Source organism: Rousettus aegyptiacus, unplaced genomic scaffold, assembly GCF_014176215.1.
Source record: "Rousettus aegyptiacus isolate mRouAeg1 unplaced genomic scaffold, mRouAeg1.p scaffold_m13_p_10, whole genome shotgun sequence".
Classification (NCBI taxonomy): domain Eukaryota; kingdom Metazoa; phylum Chordata; class Mammalia; order Chiroptera; family Pteropodidae; genus Rousettus; species Rousettus aegyptiacus.
Window position 1 is genome coordinate 69,071,842 of NW_023416285.1, and position 17,798 is coordinate 69,089,639.

At 33.4% G+C, this 17,798-nt stretch overlaps 1 pseudogene; it reads right to left on the minus strand.

The window, feature by feature from the left end:
• Positions 1-17,181: 17,181 nt before the first annotated feature.
• On the minus strand, positions 17,182-17,300 carry LOC118609088 (annotated as a pseudogene).
• Between the last annotated feature and the right edge of the window lie 498 nt (positions 17,301-17,798).

Below are 17,798 nucleotides of genomic sequence, written 5' to 3' on the forward strand. Positions count from 1 at the left end.
GTAGATTGTGTGTGCTCCATTATGGTATCTGACCCTTGATTGCTATTGGCAGATCAGTGGTGGGATTGATTCTCAGGCTGACTGGATGTGAGTATTGGTCATTCCCATAGCATATAAGCTGCTGTATGGGGGCTAACTCCATAAAGTGGAATTTGTCCCAGTGGGCTCACGTGCTTGTTGAGATTATTCTTTGTGTATGCTACTTGTGGTATGGTAATCAAGTGGTTCTCTATTGTGGTCTGAGGCCAGCTTCTGGGCATATTGTTTCTGGGTCCCTTGGGAAAGGATCCTGTGCAGGCCAATCTCAGCCTCAGCTTGTGACCAGCCTGAGTGTACCTAGTAGGAGCTTCAAAATTATCTGTAGTTGGTCTCTGCTGTGCTGGACCTGGAGATGCATAGGAGAGGCCATGCTGTGAAACAAGACTTACTGCTACCAGTACCATGTCTGGGCAGCTCGGCAAAAGTCCCAGATCGCCCCAAGACCTAAACTGCCTGCTAGTTGCTCTTAAGGTTCAGTAGTTGAAAGATACTAGGGCACCATGCAAGTTCTATGAAGTGAGGTCCCAGGAACTCACCAGGGTGGGGCAAGTTATGTTCACCAGGCTAGTGCAGATTCAGTTTTGGTGCCATTGTTGAGCCTATGTCCACTCACAAAAAGCTCAGATTGCATTAAGGCCAGTTGCCACTTATCTCAGGCCTACAGACCCCTGAAATTTGTTCAAGAAATATTGCAGCTTGGGCTGGGGTCGGCTGCCCACAGAAAGTGTCTCTGAAAGTGTGAGTAGGAACCTATCGATTGCTGCTGAAGACGCCTCCTGTCATGTGGGGGTGGGGGGGTTATGCTGGTTGTTCAATCACAAGAACACCTTCAGCAATGCTTGAGTTGGGTTGCAGGGGGAGATCTCAGAGTGTCACCAGGGTAGGAGGAGAAGAATTCACCAGTCCAATACAGATTCAACTTTGACCATGTAGGAGGAAGGATCAACACAGGGATAATAGTGGCTGTCCCTCCATCCCTTGCCCTGACACCACACAATTCAGTCTTTCCTTGTATGTCTCTTGTGTCACTTGAGCTGCTCTCCCTTTGCCAGAACCCAGAATGAGTGCCTGTATGCAAGCAAGTCTATGTTTCTGTGCTCTAGCCCTTTAAGATGATGTCTGGATTTTCAGCAGCCTTTTATTTCCATCAAACAGTTTGAATCCTTGCTGATTTTCACAGTCAGATTTTGTGAGGACTTCTCTTCCAGGCACTGGAACCCTGGGCTGGAGATCCCAGGGTAGGCTGAGACTCCCTTGTTACTCAAGGGGAACCTCTGCAACTGGGATATCCCACCAGATACTCAACTGGGATATCCCACCAGATATTCAACAGCCACATATGGATGTGGGGTCAGCCTGTTTCACATCTTCACCCCATGGTAATGGGAAGAGGCAAACACAGCCTTATCTACTCTGCCATCTTGACTGGAACTCCCTCAAGGATCATTTCTGTACTGGCATTTTTATGTTGCTCTTGCAAATTCAGAGAAACACATTCACAGTTCAGACATGGAAAACTTAGTAACAGTTAGGAGTAAAAGTATTTTCTGACACCTTAAAATTACCCATAACTATACAACAGAATTTTCTCCTAAATTTTTAAATTTTATACTAGATTTGATTAACCCTATGCTCAGCTTGTTACATGAATTCACTTTCCATTTACTAACTGAAGTTATTTTGTGGTATCAATAACTATAGTAGATATGTACTAAATTATTTAAGGTGTTAGACCTTTTAAAACTTGAGAAGTGAAGTGAATTTTAGGGATGTGAATATAAATGTTTTTCTAAGAAATAACAGCATAGAATTTATTGTATTTAGTTACATGTATATCTGACACCCCTCTACTAGGTTTAAACTTTAAATTATAGTCCTAGAATTTTTAAACTTTAAATTATAGTCCTAGAATCCCCATCTCTCTGTTCTGCCACATGTTCTATTGGCTTTATTCTTATTAAAGATACCTTATATGTTAGTAAAGGTAGATGCCCAAAGAATGTCAGTATTATGTGATTTATAAGGTTCTGGAACTCAAAGAGAGAAAAATCTTTCTTTCACAGTGATAAACTCAATCCTCAATAAAGAACACTTATTGGCCTTGTGCAATCATAAGCCTACATGTAGATTAATTATTGTTTTTAAGTTACACAGATCTTAAAATTGCTTTTCTTTGTGGTTAAAAAAGAAGGGCCAAGTTTTTAACAATACCGTCTGGTTAAGAGGGGATGAGTTGCAACCCTGAAAAATAAAGGTACTAAGGAAATAAATAAACATAATTTATACATATCTACTTTACTTAATTTCCCTTACTTTCAGTCTTCTCATTTGAAAAGTATGGATAATAGCAATAATCTTACTGTTCCACTGGGAAGACTGAATGAGAGAACACATGTAAATATCCTGGCACATGGGAAGTATTCAATAAATATTAATTCCTCTCTTATCAAGCAAAACTGAAGAACATGGTGATTGAATCTAAGAACATATGATCAGTTATAATCATCTGGGATATGTTTATAAATAGTATGCCAACAGTAGTAAAGACATGTAAGTAAATAAAATTCTGTCTTCAAATTTTAGTTCAAGAGTTAAAGGAAAATCATAAGTCACTAAATTACTGGAAGTTGTAAACCTTGTATAGCAATTTGTTTTTGCCTGACTAACTTATTATACTTCATGGTCCCTTATTATTTCATACAATTTTATCACTAATGAAAATAAAATTACAGTGCAACATAGCCTCATGAAGTTACTAGAGGATTCACAATTTTCACATTCCAGAGTTAATCATAAATGTTTTTCTCATTTTAGAAAGTCTTTAATGCCAGTCATACTATTTACATCACAGTTAGCATTAGCACGCAGAACTTTCATTTAAATACACACAACTAATGATACTCTAGTCTTGAAAAAATAGCTATTTAATGTACTAAATAGACACAACTGCTAGGTGAACTGTTTCAATCTTTCAAACTGAACATTCACAAAGTAATTAGCAAGACAAGAATAATCTATCAAGAGAAATTTCTATATGCTTTCTAATTGAAAAACAAGTGTTTATATATTTTGTGTCCTCCTCTTTACATAGCTTTTCTTCCCATTCAGCTTTTTCACATCCTGCACATCCAGAAAAGCTCAAGTGCAATATCTCCATATTTATCAAGACTCCATAAATTATCTATCATCCTCAATTGAGTTGTGGAAATGATCTTATACTCTAAACAAAATAAATGCTCTCAAGGTATATTGTTAATAATTCTTTTAGAAAAAACTTAAATATTATATCTTACATTATAAAAATTATAGTTTAGGACTTTCTCATTAATACCATTGTACTCCATAAGATTTCCAGAAATAGGACAAAGATGACAGTCATTCCATAGTAATTTGGAATATTTCATTTTCCTAGTGAATTTTTTCAAAGACCAATGAATTTGTAGCTAAACTCAGAAGAATATACTTTGATCCAGAAATATATGGATCAAACTATAGAATATATAGAAAAATTTTAGGTCCATCTTTTTTCAAAATCATGTTTTCTTATGGAATTCAAGGAAAATCACTAGAAAAATCTCCAACCAATTCAGAATTTCTGGAGCAGAAAATGAGACCTTGTTTTGAAAAGCTTTAGATGTTTAACTTTACAAAAAATATATAGTTTCTTCTAAGGAACATAAAGGAGTTTAGCAAGATGGCTACAGAACACTGCCAAGGATAGCGTAGGAAAAAAAATCAGTCAAATTGAAGAAACAAAAGAGAGATAACATACATAGATGTTAGGTATTCAAAAGATAGTTTCCTACATTAACTGTAAAAACTCCTTGATATGGATTGACAGATGAAATAAAATTATAACCATTTTTGGGTTTGTTTCATTGTTTAAATATAAAGCTTTTAAATTTTCATAATTTAACAATTATTTTAAATTGTGTCTTACTTTTTTAATGCCCTATAGCAACTGATGCAACTAGGGGAAGCATAATTATTAAATAAATTAAAAAATATATTTTACATGTCTGTGAGAACCCTTAATGCTACATATTATAAAATTATAATGTAATATTTTGAGATAAACATAACAGTATGTATCGTTAGAACATATACTATTTTCTATTAAAAATATAATTTAAACTAGGATTTAGACAAAAAGATAAAAATAACACCTTTATAAATTATAATCTTTAAGAGTGAAAATGTGATCAGTGTAATACAAAGTTCAGTGTTGTGAATGGAATTTTCAGTTTTATTCTGAAGTTTGTAAGTAATTGTTAATGTTGACTTAATGACACAGAAAGGCCAACGTGTACCTTTGGTTACTAAATTGATGCCTTCTTTCTGAATATAAACTGCCTCAATCATGATTTTAAAAAAGCAAGCATATCTGACTTATAAATCTAGTGCAGTCAGCCACCATCATATGGACAAACTTATCTTCTATGTAATGGATGGTCTTTTGTTAGAAACAGAATGATCAACCTAAAAAAACATGTCGTTACCAGAATAATTATTTTAGAGTATTTTTAATTATAAGATGATTAAATCAGAGATTCCCAGTGGGAAGCATGAGAATTAATCACATAAAGAAAATGAGTTTGAAATCGATGTGCATTCTGCTAGTACAGCATTTTATAGTTACTATTATATTGTCCTTTTTTTCCTTTTACATTTCCTGAAAGTTATTGATGATTTTAAAATCTGTGGTGCATCTGAATGAGAGCTCAAACATTACTTTCTCTAAGAAATTGAAAATGGAATAGATGGCAAGAATGTCACCCAATATAAAATTGAGATAATGGTCTCCCATAGACAGCATGCTTCAAACATAAATCATTACTCTTAGTGATGTGCAAGAATCGACAAAGGTGAAATCTCTGCTACATCCATAAAAATATAAGCTGCATCCATATAGAATTACTAGGCTTATTGCTTTGACAGAAATAGTTTATCCATTCAAACATTTGTTCAGATTTAGGCTATTAATTTTGCTGACTTTTCTTTAAATTGAAAAGTTTTTGATTGAAGTAATTCACCTAGCCAATTGATTTGGTTTCCTGTAGTCACATCTTTAATGATGATAGCTAAATAAATAGAAAATAATCTTATGTATAATACATAGTACAAAATACAATTTTCAAAATCAAATATTTACAAAAACAGGGCAAATAAGGTAAAATCAGTGAATTATTCTATTGTAGCCAACTGGAAAGTTCATGAGATATCTAGAAAGAACAACTGAATAAGTCTAGAAACACATTAGCCACTCAGGTCTATCTGACAATTGCCATGCAGAAATGTAGACATGCTGTAATGTTTAGATTCAGCAGCAGGATTTCTAGAACTTCCAGTTTTCAAGAAAATCAAAAAGCTAGATATACAAGTGAAACATTGTCATCATTAAGTGCTGAGAACAAATTCAAATACTTGTGGAAATGGAGGCGAACATTGATTCCCTCTCTTTCTATAGACCTCTTTGTCTATGTGTGTAAATTTATTTATATATATTTATATAAATATAAATATATATGTATATTTTTATATAAATATACATATATATGTATGTATATATGGAGAGAGAGAGAGAGAATTTACTTCTGACCCACATCCATCCTAGAGTTTATTACCTTGCCCTTCAGTGTAATTCAATACTACTTACTTCTCTCTTATTTTTCACAAGGAATAAGTGAAAGGTTATTTTTATCTTTTAGTAAATTTATAGAAATGCAGTATGTATCAGTTAAATGAAATAAATATACAGTAGACACATGTTAATAAATGTGACCCGGTAAAGATCGCAATGTGTCTGCCACTTATGAGGACAATTGGACAGGTTTCTTAGACTCCCAGTTAGGTGACCCAGTTACTTTTGTAATATAATACCTAAGGGCCCATAAGGGAATTCATTTCCTAAAACAATTGATGTGAGATGGGGGAAACTAAATGTCACATAATCTCTCACCTCTAAGTCCAGCTTCTGCCACCAAAAAGGAAGAGACCATTTTTCTCAGCTTCAGGGAAAATGGAGCCAGTGTCCCTATAGTTCATGAGGTCAGGCACATTTAAGTGCTCCAGAGCAAATGATAGGATGACTGTCCTCCTCCAGAGAGAGGATCATGTTAAGGGAAAATGCTATAAATAGATTATCCTTTCTTTAGATGGTGATGTGATAAATATTTAAATATCAGTCTTTAAATAATAATAAACATTAGGGAAGTGAATAAAATAAAGAATGAAAGCACGATGTGATAGAATGACATGTGGCCATTTCAAAATGCATGTTTTTGGAATATGTAATGGTATGAAAAATGCTTTCAACATAATATTAGTCAAATAGGTTACAAATTTATAGCCTACAAATACTTATAGTGTATATAAAATGTCCATTAAAATCTATAGGTTACAAACCTATTTTAGAAAGTTATCTTCATTTCATCTAGATCTCTATTTCTACATATATTGACATCTTTATTTTTGTAATAGTACTATTAAAACTATGATGCTGGAATGAACACACTTGTACATAAATATTCTCTGTACTGATTTCTATGAGAAGTTCTCCTCTGCCCCCTTTCAATAAAGGACATATGTAATGTACATATATGAAATTCCCATACGCTTATATATTTCCAAGAGAAATATCTGGAAGTCATCTTCAACTTTCTTGGCCCTCCAACCAATCAGTTATAATTCCTATAAGTCTATCTCATTTATGCCTTTCTAATGTCCCTCCTTTTTTCCATCTTTCCTGTCATTGCTCTTCACTTTCTCATATGGATAACTGAAACTATAATCTATGTTATCTGTTGTTTCTGTAATATTTCTACATTCCACCTTTCCAACCCTCAACATTTCCTGATTATTATATCTTATCTTCTAAAATTTCATCACTATAAAGAAAACTTCACCCAAATTCCCAACACCCCAATTCTAAGTCTAAGATAGGTTAACTTTCTCGAATTCATTGTTAGTGCCTCTATCATAATTATATTTATATGGCATTATATGTATCTATTTATGTCTTGCATCAGGACAAAAGAGCATGACTTTCTGTCTTGTATCTCAATTCTTATAGCAAAGTGCCTGACTTATAGAGGGTCTCAATAAATAGTTGCTTAAAAACTGTTTAATTTTAGAGTAAGACAAGACAATCTTAGATTAGAGTAACAATCACTAAGCAATCTTTCTCCATCTGCTTTTCGATAAATAACTTTAAGGAAAGTAAGTGTTAGTTCAAAGCCATTACAGATGAATTTTCAGAGTAAAGGTCTCTGAGAGCATCACACCAAGTAAATCTTTAAAAACATTCAAGCTAATTTGCAGGTGCTTTCTAGCAATGCTCTCTGCACCTGAAGACAGATAAAGAATTTCAGGATAGAGAAGGCTTTCAAAAGTTAATATCAATATTCATTTTACTATAACATTGAGAGAATATCATGGGTAGTCATTCAAATAATAGGGTTAAATAAATTAAGGAATTCCCCACCACACACCCCAGGTTGAATGATACATAGCAAATGGCTATTACATTCCTCCCAGTATCCATATCCCATTACAATGTCACTTTGTATCTCCTCCCACCAAGTATGACATATACTGCCCTATCCCTTGAATCTTGGCTTGTACTATGATTTGCTTTTATCAATAGTCTATGATATAATTGGAGTCATGCCACTTCAAAATTTAGTCGTGCTCTCTTCCACTCTTTCCTTCTACCAAGCCGTCATGAGAACAAGCCTAGGGTACTCTGCTGGATGATTTGTGACACATGACCCAGTCAAAAGTGTCATCCCAGCACATCTACTTAACTCAGAAGCAGAACCCTCTGAAATATTTACATTCCTTCTGATGTGTAACTAACTAAAGAAGCATAGGAGTGCCCAGCCATAATAATAGAAAACAATAACTGTCCAATTGAGCCCAGACCAATTTGCTGGCCCACAGAATCACAAACTAAATAAATAAATGGCTGTTACAATAAGGCACTAAATTATGAGGTAATCTGTTAATCAATAAAAACTAATTGATATACCCTTCTTGTGCTTTAGTTTCTTAATATGTAAAATGTGAATAAGAATATTAACTATCATATATGAATGATATGGGTATAAAATTAACAAACATATTAAAATAATTTGAACAGCGCCTAACACACAGTAAGAACTAATAATGTTGACTATTGTTATGTCAGTTTAACACACCTCTGCTTAGAATGTCATTCAAAGACTCTCAGTTCTGAACTCATATTTCAAATATGATTTCCAAATATACTATTTAGAAAAAGAAGTGAGAAAACACGATTAAAATTACATAGAACATGTAACATCTTCATCATTCTTAGGGGCAGCATGACCCAGACATTAGTGTTTGCCAAGAACTACTACCTTCAACTTACATCTTTGCAAATATTGCATAGGTGGGTAAATGGCCCATATCTAGAAGAATAGCTTGCAAATTTCGATGTGCATTAAATGTTTGTAGAATGTCCAGGTGTTTTTATATGAAGGCACTTCATATACTATTGGAAATATTTTAATCAGCATTTACTGAGGATTTACTGTACTTATTAAATCATACTAGGGTATTAAGTCATAATATCTTCACAATAACCTATGAAATAGGTTACAAATAAATAATCAAAGGTTAACTATGTCTAGGAAGTAGGTTAAAACACTGAAAAAAGTCAAGATCATAGATTTGGACACAGATGTGATTTTGAAATCATTGGCATATAGATATGAATAACAATATTGAGTGAAAGAGCAATAAACCCTTATATCTTCGACTCTTAAACAATGCTGGTAAATGATATCTAAATAAACGTCAGGATAATTTTAATATTATGCCCATACGCTTTTACATCATTTCTTTTCTGTTATTCTTCTCTTAATGGGGTTCTAATCCATGCCCTTTTCCAAAACTTGTTAGAATGTAGAGGGAAATATACTACTTAGAAATGTGTGATTTGAAAAAATTCTAAATAATGATAATAATGTCCTCTTATTCTTTACCACACTGAAAACACAAGTCTATATAAGACTTATATAAAGTTTTAATCTAGAAATTAAAAACGGAATTTCTGTGAGTTTTTGACAACTCAAAGAAGCACTAAAATTTTAAAGATTTCAACAAATTTGCATTAATGTATAAGTTAGCATTAGAGTGTAAGAAAAGTGCCAAAAAAATAAAAATAAAGTAATAATATATTAGATAACTTTGAAATTGCCTCATGGAACTGAGAATTCAATGACAGTGGCAACTAATAACACCTATATGCTCTGAAACCAGAAATTAGTATATGATGCTCTTTCTTCCTTAGGAATCTTGAATCTGGTAATCAAAGGTAGAAACTGGATTGGCTCTTCTGTTAGCATCCTTAATGGCCCGACTAGAGAAATAGTTGTTTTATCTCCCTATAACTATGCTGGTTTTAGAGACTTAATTTCTCCAATGATGACTTTTTTCTACCAAGGGATTAAGTAAGAGTTTCTCTGAACTAGGAGCTGTAATCTCTACTAGGCCACTTGGGACTTTTCATGCCACTGAACTTACAGGCAAATAAGGAAGTTTGTCTTCTGACTGGGGTGATTGTTTCTGGTTACCATAAGGAAATAGAGTTGCTATCACATAGGGAGCAATGGAAAAGTAATACAAAGGTATAATCTGGAACCTAAGATATTATCGTTGAGAGCACTACTTAGGACTCCTATAGTCAGTAGTTAAAAAGTAGTGAAAAGCTATGGTAAAGCAATATATACAGAGTAATGAACACTGAAAACATTTCAATAGATAAGGTTTAGATCCTGCCCAGTAAAGAACCATGACCAGCTGAGGTAATACCTGATGGCAAAGGAAACAACATTCAAAGAAAGAAGTTCTAAATGTAAACTATAGCTGTGTGACCATAGGACAACAGTAGCTATGTATATTTTACTTTTGATTATGACATATACCTATTTGTAAGTATTAACTGGTTTTTTTACATTCCATGTTTATTGACTATTAGGTATATTAATAATAGTTAACATCTCAATTCAATATTTAAGTTATAGTGTCACCAAGGGGAAACTGAGTAAGCTAAAAAAAGCAATGAACAGAATCTTAGGGTAGATAAATGCCATATGGGACTTTGCATAGGCCCATTTACATAAGAAGAGTTGCATTATGGTAAGCAGAGTGTGGTGTTGTTATGGTATTTATTTGGAAGCTAAATATGAGTTAAATGCCGTTTATGGATGCTGAGTTGAACAAAGAGGTGGGCTGTATTGGATTGTCTATTGACAAATCAATATTACCACAACCTCATTCTAAGTTTTCTCTGTGAGACAAAAGAGAAGTCAGAAATTACATTTCCCTAAATCCTTTGCCAATGGTTCCAGGTTAGAGTTTTCCAATGAAAGACATTCACTTGTGATTCGGAGGCTAAATAAAAAGGGGAGATGGTAATCTCTGCTGGCAATTATAGTGAGATATGTTGTCAGGTGTGTGACTCACAGCTGCTTCCCAGTAAGCTCTATGAACAACTCAATCTGCTACTGCTGACAGAGATAATTGTCGAGAGCTTTCCAGAGACTCTTCATAATTTCGGCTGCCAGAAAAATCTTAAGAACCACCCAGTTTGTTACTTCAAGCTGAGAAAAATCACTAGTAGCTTCTGTGACTTTTGTTTCTCCTGCTCTTCTAATTATTGGGTAAGCTCCCCATTCTCTATATTAATTTATTTAATGTCTAGAAGAAATATAATGGCTGATGTTTACTGACTAATATAATCTCATTAAGGACACTTTCGAGAATTTGCTCTGCTCATACCACTTTTGTAAGAGAACTTAGTGCAATGAAAGATGAGAAACCACGTGCCAGGTTAAAATCAAAGATTCCATTACTAAGAAACGAGAGTGCATATCGATGGCAACCTCGCCTCAAATAATATCTGCTTTTGGGGGGAGGTTCTCTCTTCTCATTCTAGGGATTCTTTTAAAGCTATTTTTCATAGCACTATATTGAGGCCAGAAGCCTCAAGGTAAATAAAATAAATGCTAGACATCTACATGAATAATATACTCTTAACCCCAATGAATTATTTTTAGTTTGATTTCCTCTGTTATTTTATTCAAGATGTCATTTTGGACCTCATCAAATTACACATGCACAAATATTACTTTATACCTTCCTGAGCCTCAGTTTCTTCAATTATTAAATAGAAATAATAACAATTTTGCCCTGCTTATTTCTCATAAATTTTTAGTAATAAAATGAGATGATTAGTGTAAAAATAGTGTGTAACCAACAAAGCTCTATGCAAATATCAAGAATTAAAATTATTATTACTTTTGTAACTCTACCAAAGTGTTGTATTGATTTATTTCCCAAAATTGTTTCTGTCTCAGAAAGAGAGATCTGTACATGGCTCTGGCAATACAATGAAATAGATCCAGTCTCCTTTTTGCAATTTCTTTTGGCATCTTTAAGTAACACAGAACAAAAATATTGGCATAGTCATATTTCCCATAACAGGATGACTCCAGCAAGTATGTTCTTTCCACTGGAAATGCTGCTTGTGAATCTTATCTTTCACAGTCAGTGCTTATAGGTTGACAACTGGGATTTAAAATACTTGCAGCTAAATCATAAGAGCAGCTAAAAAGCACAGGCCATCTGCTGCAGGTGTGCATGCACTAAAATACCCTCAAATTTATCAAATCCACATTGACACCCATTAACAAAACGTTTAGCAGTGTAAATTTTCTTCAGTAGTCTTATTTGGGGTTAACTCCAAAATATGTCTCTACGCTTTGTGTCTTATTCACAGGAAATAGTCACTGTCCTCAGCCAAGCATATTCTGACAAAATGCTGTTCACGTGGCAGCATCCATCAGACCCCATGAAAGCTGATGAACTGGCACATCTTGGCTTTGCATCTCATCTGTCTGGACTGGACACTTATTGAATAGGTGCTTGCACTACAGTCAGAATTTTATCTGTCTTATTACAATCCACTGCACTGACTTTATCAACCACAAAAATAGCCAGAATATACAATAAGCCTTTGGCTTAAATTTACAGGAAGCTGAAGTTTATATTTGAAAGTTTATTTTTGCTCTACTTAAGTACACATATCTGTTTTGAGGATCATGGTATTCTAAATGTCATTTGTCTCATGATTCTCATAGACCATCTAAGTCCTCACTGAGTTCTCTTCTGGCCTAACCTTTCATAAATGCTTCAGGTATATCATAAAAACTCCCAACTAGAAATTTCAATTATTTTTAATTGGGAAATATTTGAAATAATTTATTTTGTAATAAGCTCTAAATGATCTTCCATAAGGTCTTATATCTTCGTAGAAGATGCTTTATAATTAAGGAGTGGCCTCCTGAGCCAGTCATGTCCTAAAATACTTATTTCTCCAATGGATTATGTTCAAATGAAGACTTATCAATTCCTAATATTCCCTCTTCTTCCATTTTGACAAAATATAAACAATAATAATGTACAAATGAATACTTATGGCTTTGAAAGCACTAAAAAATCTCCCCTAAACAGAAATTTCCTAGTAAAAGTTTTGTGGAAAATACCAAGAGACCTAAGCCTCTAGCCCTGCTGTACCTATTTGTCATATGTGGTTATTTAGCACTCCTAATGCAGCTACTGAAAATCAAGATCTAAAATTTGAATTTAAAGTGTTGAATTACCATTTAAAAACAAATGGTGTACTTTTTTTTCATTGAACATATTTCTAAACTCATTTTAACCATTAAAAATTTAGTACCTAAATTAATATGTGCAATTAGTATAAAATAAAAAAAACATTATGAAGACATTATGAAAAAATAATAAAAGTTTAAAATGTAAAATATCTTATTAATAATTTTAATATAGATCACATGTTGAAATGATGTTTTAAATATAAATAATTTAGATATAAATAATTAGTTATTTAGATATAAATAAATAATAAAATAGTTTATTAAAACTAATATCACCTTTCTGTTTACTTTTCTTTAACGCAGCTACTATCAAAATTAAATATACATATGTTACTTGCATTATATTTTTATTGAACTGCGCTGCCAAAAGGACAAAATCAACAATGTTCCCTCTCTCTTGATGTCTGACTTTACTCTCAGGTAAGTTTACTTTAAACTCCGATTTCTTGCCCCATACAAGAGTCCTGATCCTTACTTACATCTCTACATTCTTCTTACTTTGTTCAGACACCTGTTTCAGTTAATAGTAATAACCAAAACTATGTTATAGCAGAAAGAGATCCTGATCCCAATGCCACAGAAAGGAAAGTAGACACGGGAAAATGTAGGTCTCTACTCTCCATAGCAATATGTGTATGTACAGACACTGAGGGGTTAAGGCAGATAGAGGATGATTTCTGGACATCCTGAATTTTATTTGAATTCATTTCCCAACAAAATATCATAACAAATAATGTTATGATACTGAGTTATTTTAGTACTAAATCCCATGTTTCATATATATTATAGCCTTTTTATCAATTGTTTAAGAGACCTAACTAAACCCTTAATGATATGTAAATAAAACCATACATTCTGAGTTCTAACAAACCAATTTCAATATTATTGCATGATTAATAAAAATAATCTGTATTTCAGTAAGTAATAATCCTTAAAGTAATTTTGAAAAATATTTATTTCTGAATTAAGGTTAATTTGGATTTTCTTGTTGATATCAAAATTACATTTAAGAAATGAGCATAAACACCTGGAATTAAATAGAAGTTGTCTGGGGCAATGTCATTTCATTGTGTTACCACTGAGGGAGATCTTAATACATTATAGCTCCAGTGGCACTGGAGAGCCTCTGTCATTTCTGCCAACACAGTAATGAATTACTAATCAGCAAAGTTTAGGAGAAGAAAGGTTTGCTGAAGTACATTTCAAGAGGGAAATAGGCTGCATGGGAGAAGGCTGTAGCCTCTTCGAGGTGGGGAAGTCTATTTTATATCTGGGCCATGATGGGAGGTTACAAAGTTGGTGCTAGCCAATTGATGTGTGAGGTCATTTGATTGACAGTTGCCTGTTATATAACCTATTGTTAACTATGCATGTACCTTCCCAGAATTCAGTTCATTATAATTAGATGCATGAACTTCTGGATGTATCTATGACCTTATAATTATGCCTTAATGAGGCCAAGGTGAAAAAAAGGTCAGAGTGTTCCTTACTGTGCAAGCATTTGTGGCTATCCTAAACTGGTTGCTATGTTATGGTCATTTATTTCCTTGTACTCCAGGATGTAGCAGTACTGTTATTTAAAAAATGAGTTTTTTTCTGGGAGGTCTTAGGGACAGAATTTGGGTTGGACTGACTGTCAGTGTTGTCATTTCTATGGGTAAAGAGTTGGGCCTTTGCTCCCATGGTTCACAGTTACCTAACTATCTAACGATTGCTTGACTCAAAATAACCAAACTCATGATTTTCAGATTGTACTACATATAATCCTTTGGGTTCTCTCAGGGATGGCAACATACCTCTTGTGAGAAAAGATCGCAGCAGGCATGCATCTCCTGGCTCAGTTACAGCTTAAACCAGAGGAGGTCCTTTGTTACTGGAGAGAAACCCAGACAGCGGCCGAATGTGCAGCCTTTTCAATCAAATGAATTTGAATCTAGACGTGAGTTTTACCACTTAGTGGATGTGGAATCTAAAGCAATTTCCTCACAAGAAAAACAGATGATGACATTTACCTCACAGTGGTTTCTGAGACAACAAATGTATAAAGCACTTAGGCTAGCTCCAGACAAAGATTATCCATTAGATCTAAAATCATTATTACAGTTTATCTGTTTTATAGATTTGGGTCTTTAATAAGATTTCATTGAATTTTAAGAATAATAAGATGAAATGTTTTATAATTTCTAATTTGGAACTGTGTCTTTGTTTTAGATATTATGCTTGATAAAAACTGCATACTTAGTAGAAAGCCTGAATGAAGCATTCTTTCAAATGTGGAAGAGTGTTATAAGAACTAATCAGTATACAGGCCATGTAGTAGTAATGTTTGTTCACAACCTATCCCAACACCTCTAACCAATACTACTAGCCAAGCTATGAGTAGAACATGTAGAGCATGGTCACCTCCATGAAACTGCTTTTGTTCCTTTCTTTCTCTTAGTGTAGTTTGGATCTCAAAATAGATAACAGAAAAAAAATTATAATGTCACAAATTTTAATACAAGTATTTATTAAACTTTCTTCATGTAAATTTCTGTTGAAATTAATCTAAGATTTCTAAAGATACTTGAGAAGCTAGAAGTTTCTTTCATGTATCCTCTTCCTGGCAAAAATAAGTTTCTTTTTGCTCTCAGACCATTATCCCATTATTTAATCATGACTTCTGCCTCAATCTTTGAAAATACTGTGATTTTCATCTGAATACTGCTTTTAATTATCTTTTATTTATTAAAAACTCATTTTTCAAGACCTCTTCAAGTTCTTCAAAGCAACTAAAACTTATCATTATCATAAAGTCTTCTTTGATGGCTATAGATAATTGTTTCTCTTCTATGAATCGTTCTCACAATTTGAGTCAATGTTACAAATTTAGCCCTTACTGTTTTCTCTTTGTTTTGTGAATATTCATTTTGCTTCCCAATTAGGTTGCAGATTCCTTAAGGACAACATTATAAACATATCCTAGATATAAGATAAATGCTTGTCAGTTGATTTCTCAGCAAAGGCTTGAAACTAACCATTAATTTAAGAAGCATTTGGCACCAGTAAAAGGTACTAATAAGCTATAGATGTTAAACCAGTGTGGTATGCTGCAAGGCCTATTTCAAAAATTTAGCGTACTCAAGTTGTAAAACACAACAAAAATGTTTCCATTTGCATTATAATCTCATAGTATAATATAGCCATCTTAAATTTTATCTTCATAAGTTAAACTCAACCTAAAATTATATTGGAGAAGTATTTCATCATAAAATATAAAACGGTGGCACATTTTCCCCAAAACCTTTCTGTCCTTTGGATGATATTTTAATCTCAATATTTTTACTAGTTCGTGATGCCAATCACTGACAATAGAAACAGTGCTAGCTGGCTTTGCCGTACTCACTCTTCATGGAAATTGGTAAAATAATTATGTCACCTGCTTAGATAGACTTATTGGCATCTTTTGTAATTCTAGCTTGCCAATTCTAAATAAAAAAATAAGAATAAAAAACCTCTTTCCAATTATTTCCCAACATTTTTGAGAGTTTAAAGAGTAAATTTTCACTTGTCATTTGGCCATCAGGGCACAACCCTTCTCTCTGGCGTTGTCTGTAGCCCAGGGAGCCATGCTGGACCTGTGGTGCAGCAATAGCCATAGAGTGTAGGACTTCATAAGTCCCTGATCTGCTATTGAGAACACAAATTGAGACCCTATTTATTGTCATGTGTGTTATATTCCTGTTGAAATAACTGGTGAAATTAAGTGAAACCCTTCATGTTTAAGTTATAATTATTAAACCTGGTTTTTTGGTTTTGAATGAATCCATAGGAGGAAATGTTATTTTATAGGATTAGAGAGGAAGGAAAAGTAAAATGATACTTAGACATAAGCTAGGCTGAAAAAAAAAAAGGAATCCTTGTTATTTGTCAAGGTCTTATCTAGGGATTACCATCAAACAGAAGGAGTAACAAACTGGATTTGTAATCATATTTGTTGAAATCTGTAAATGGAGGTGGGATAAGCAAAGCGATATTTCTTTATGCCGAAACTACTCTGTTTTATATACAGTGTATTGTGTATTCTCCCAAGTTCTTTTATTAAATTATTCATTCCTTAAACAAAAGACTTTATTTTTTATTACACTTATGGGGTTCTTACTATGTGCTAGGAACTATTCCTATTAAATCACATCTCATTTATTAATTTACACATTTTGGGTTCTCAGTAATATCTTTAATTTCTAATATTTCACTGCTATAGGCTTATCCTCTTAAATATCGCTTCTTATATTACAGTACAAGTATAGAAGTGATAAAAAATTAGATGATTTCTTCAGGAATAATAAAATAGACCCTATGAGTTTATTATTATTATTATTAATTTTTAGGTGAAGTAACCCTTGGTTGACCTCATAGATTGCAAGGACCTTGTCAATTTACAATCCCTTATTTTTTACGCCTACAGCACCTGGTCTTTCTAGGTGGTTTCCCATCCAAGTACTAACCAGGCCCAACCCTGCTTAGCTTCCAAGATCAGATGGGATCAGGCTTGTTCAAGGTGGTATGGCCATAGACCCCTATGAATTATTTGATAACAACTTTTTAATGCCTTCCATCCCTTTCTCATAAAAAGTAGAGGGCAAAAGTTGCTCATGTGTTTCCCATTTCACATTATTTGGATTCTGGATGAGAGAATAAACATTATGAATAAATTTCAACATCTTTTTACAGGTAGAAAATATATCCACTTGTAGTGCCATTTATACCTTTGTCACTGTACTACTTATAAAACAGCTATTCACCTAGATATAACATTATTCTTTGGTATCCATAAAGCTTCTGCTTTTGTATTCAGAACTTACTCTTGTCTGAAAAGAATGAGTAAGCCTTGCCTAAACTGAAGATGAGTAACAACCAACTTGTCTAAAGTAGTAGGTGTTCAGATATACTGCTTAAAGAACATGCTATAGTAAAATGTGAATAATTGTGAAAGGTTTTCCAGAAATCAGTGTGCAAGTCTTTCTGGTAAGCATGATACATTTGTATGTCTTTGGACATCTCAGATAGAGGAAA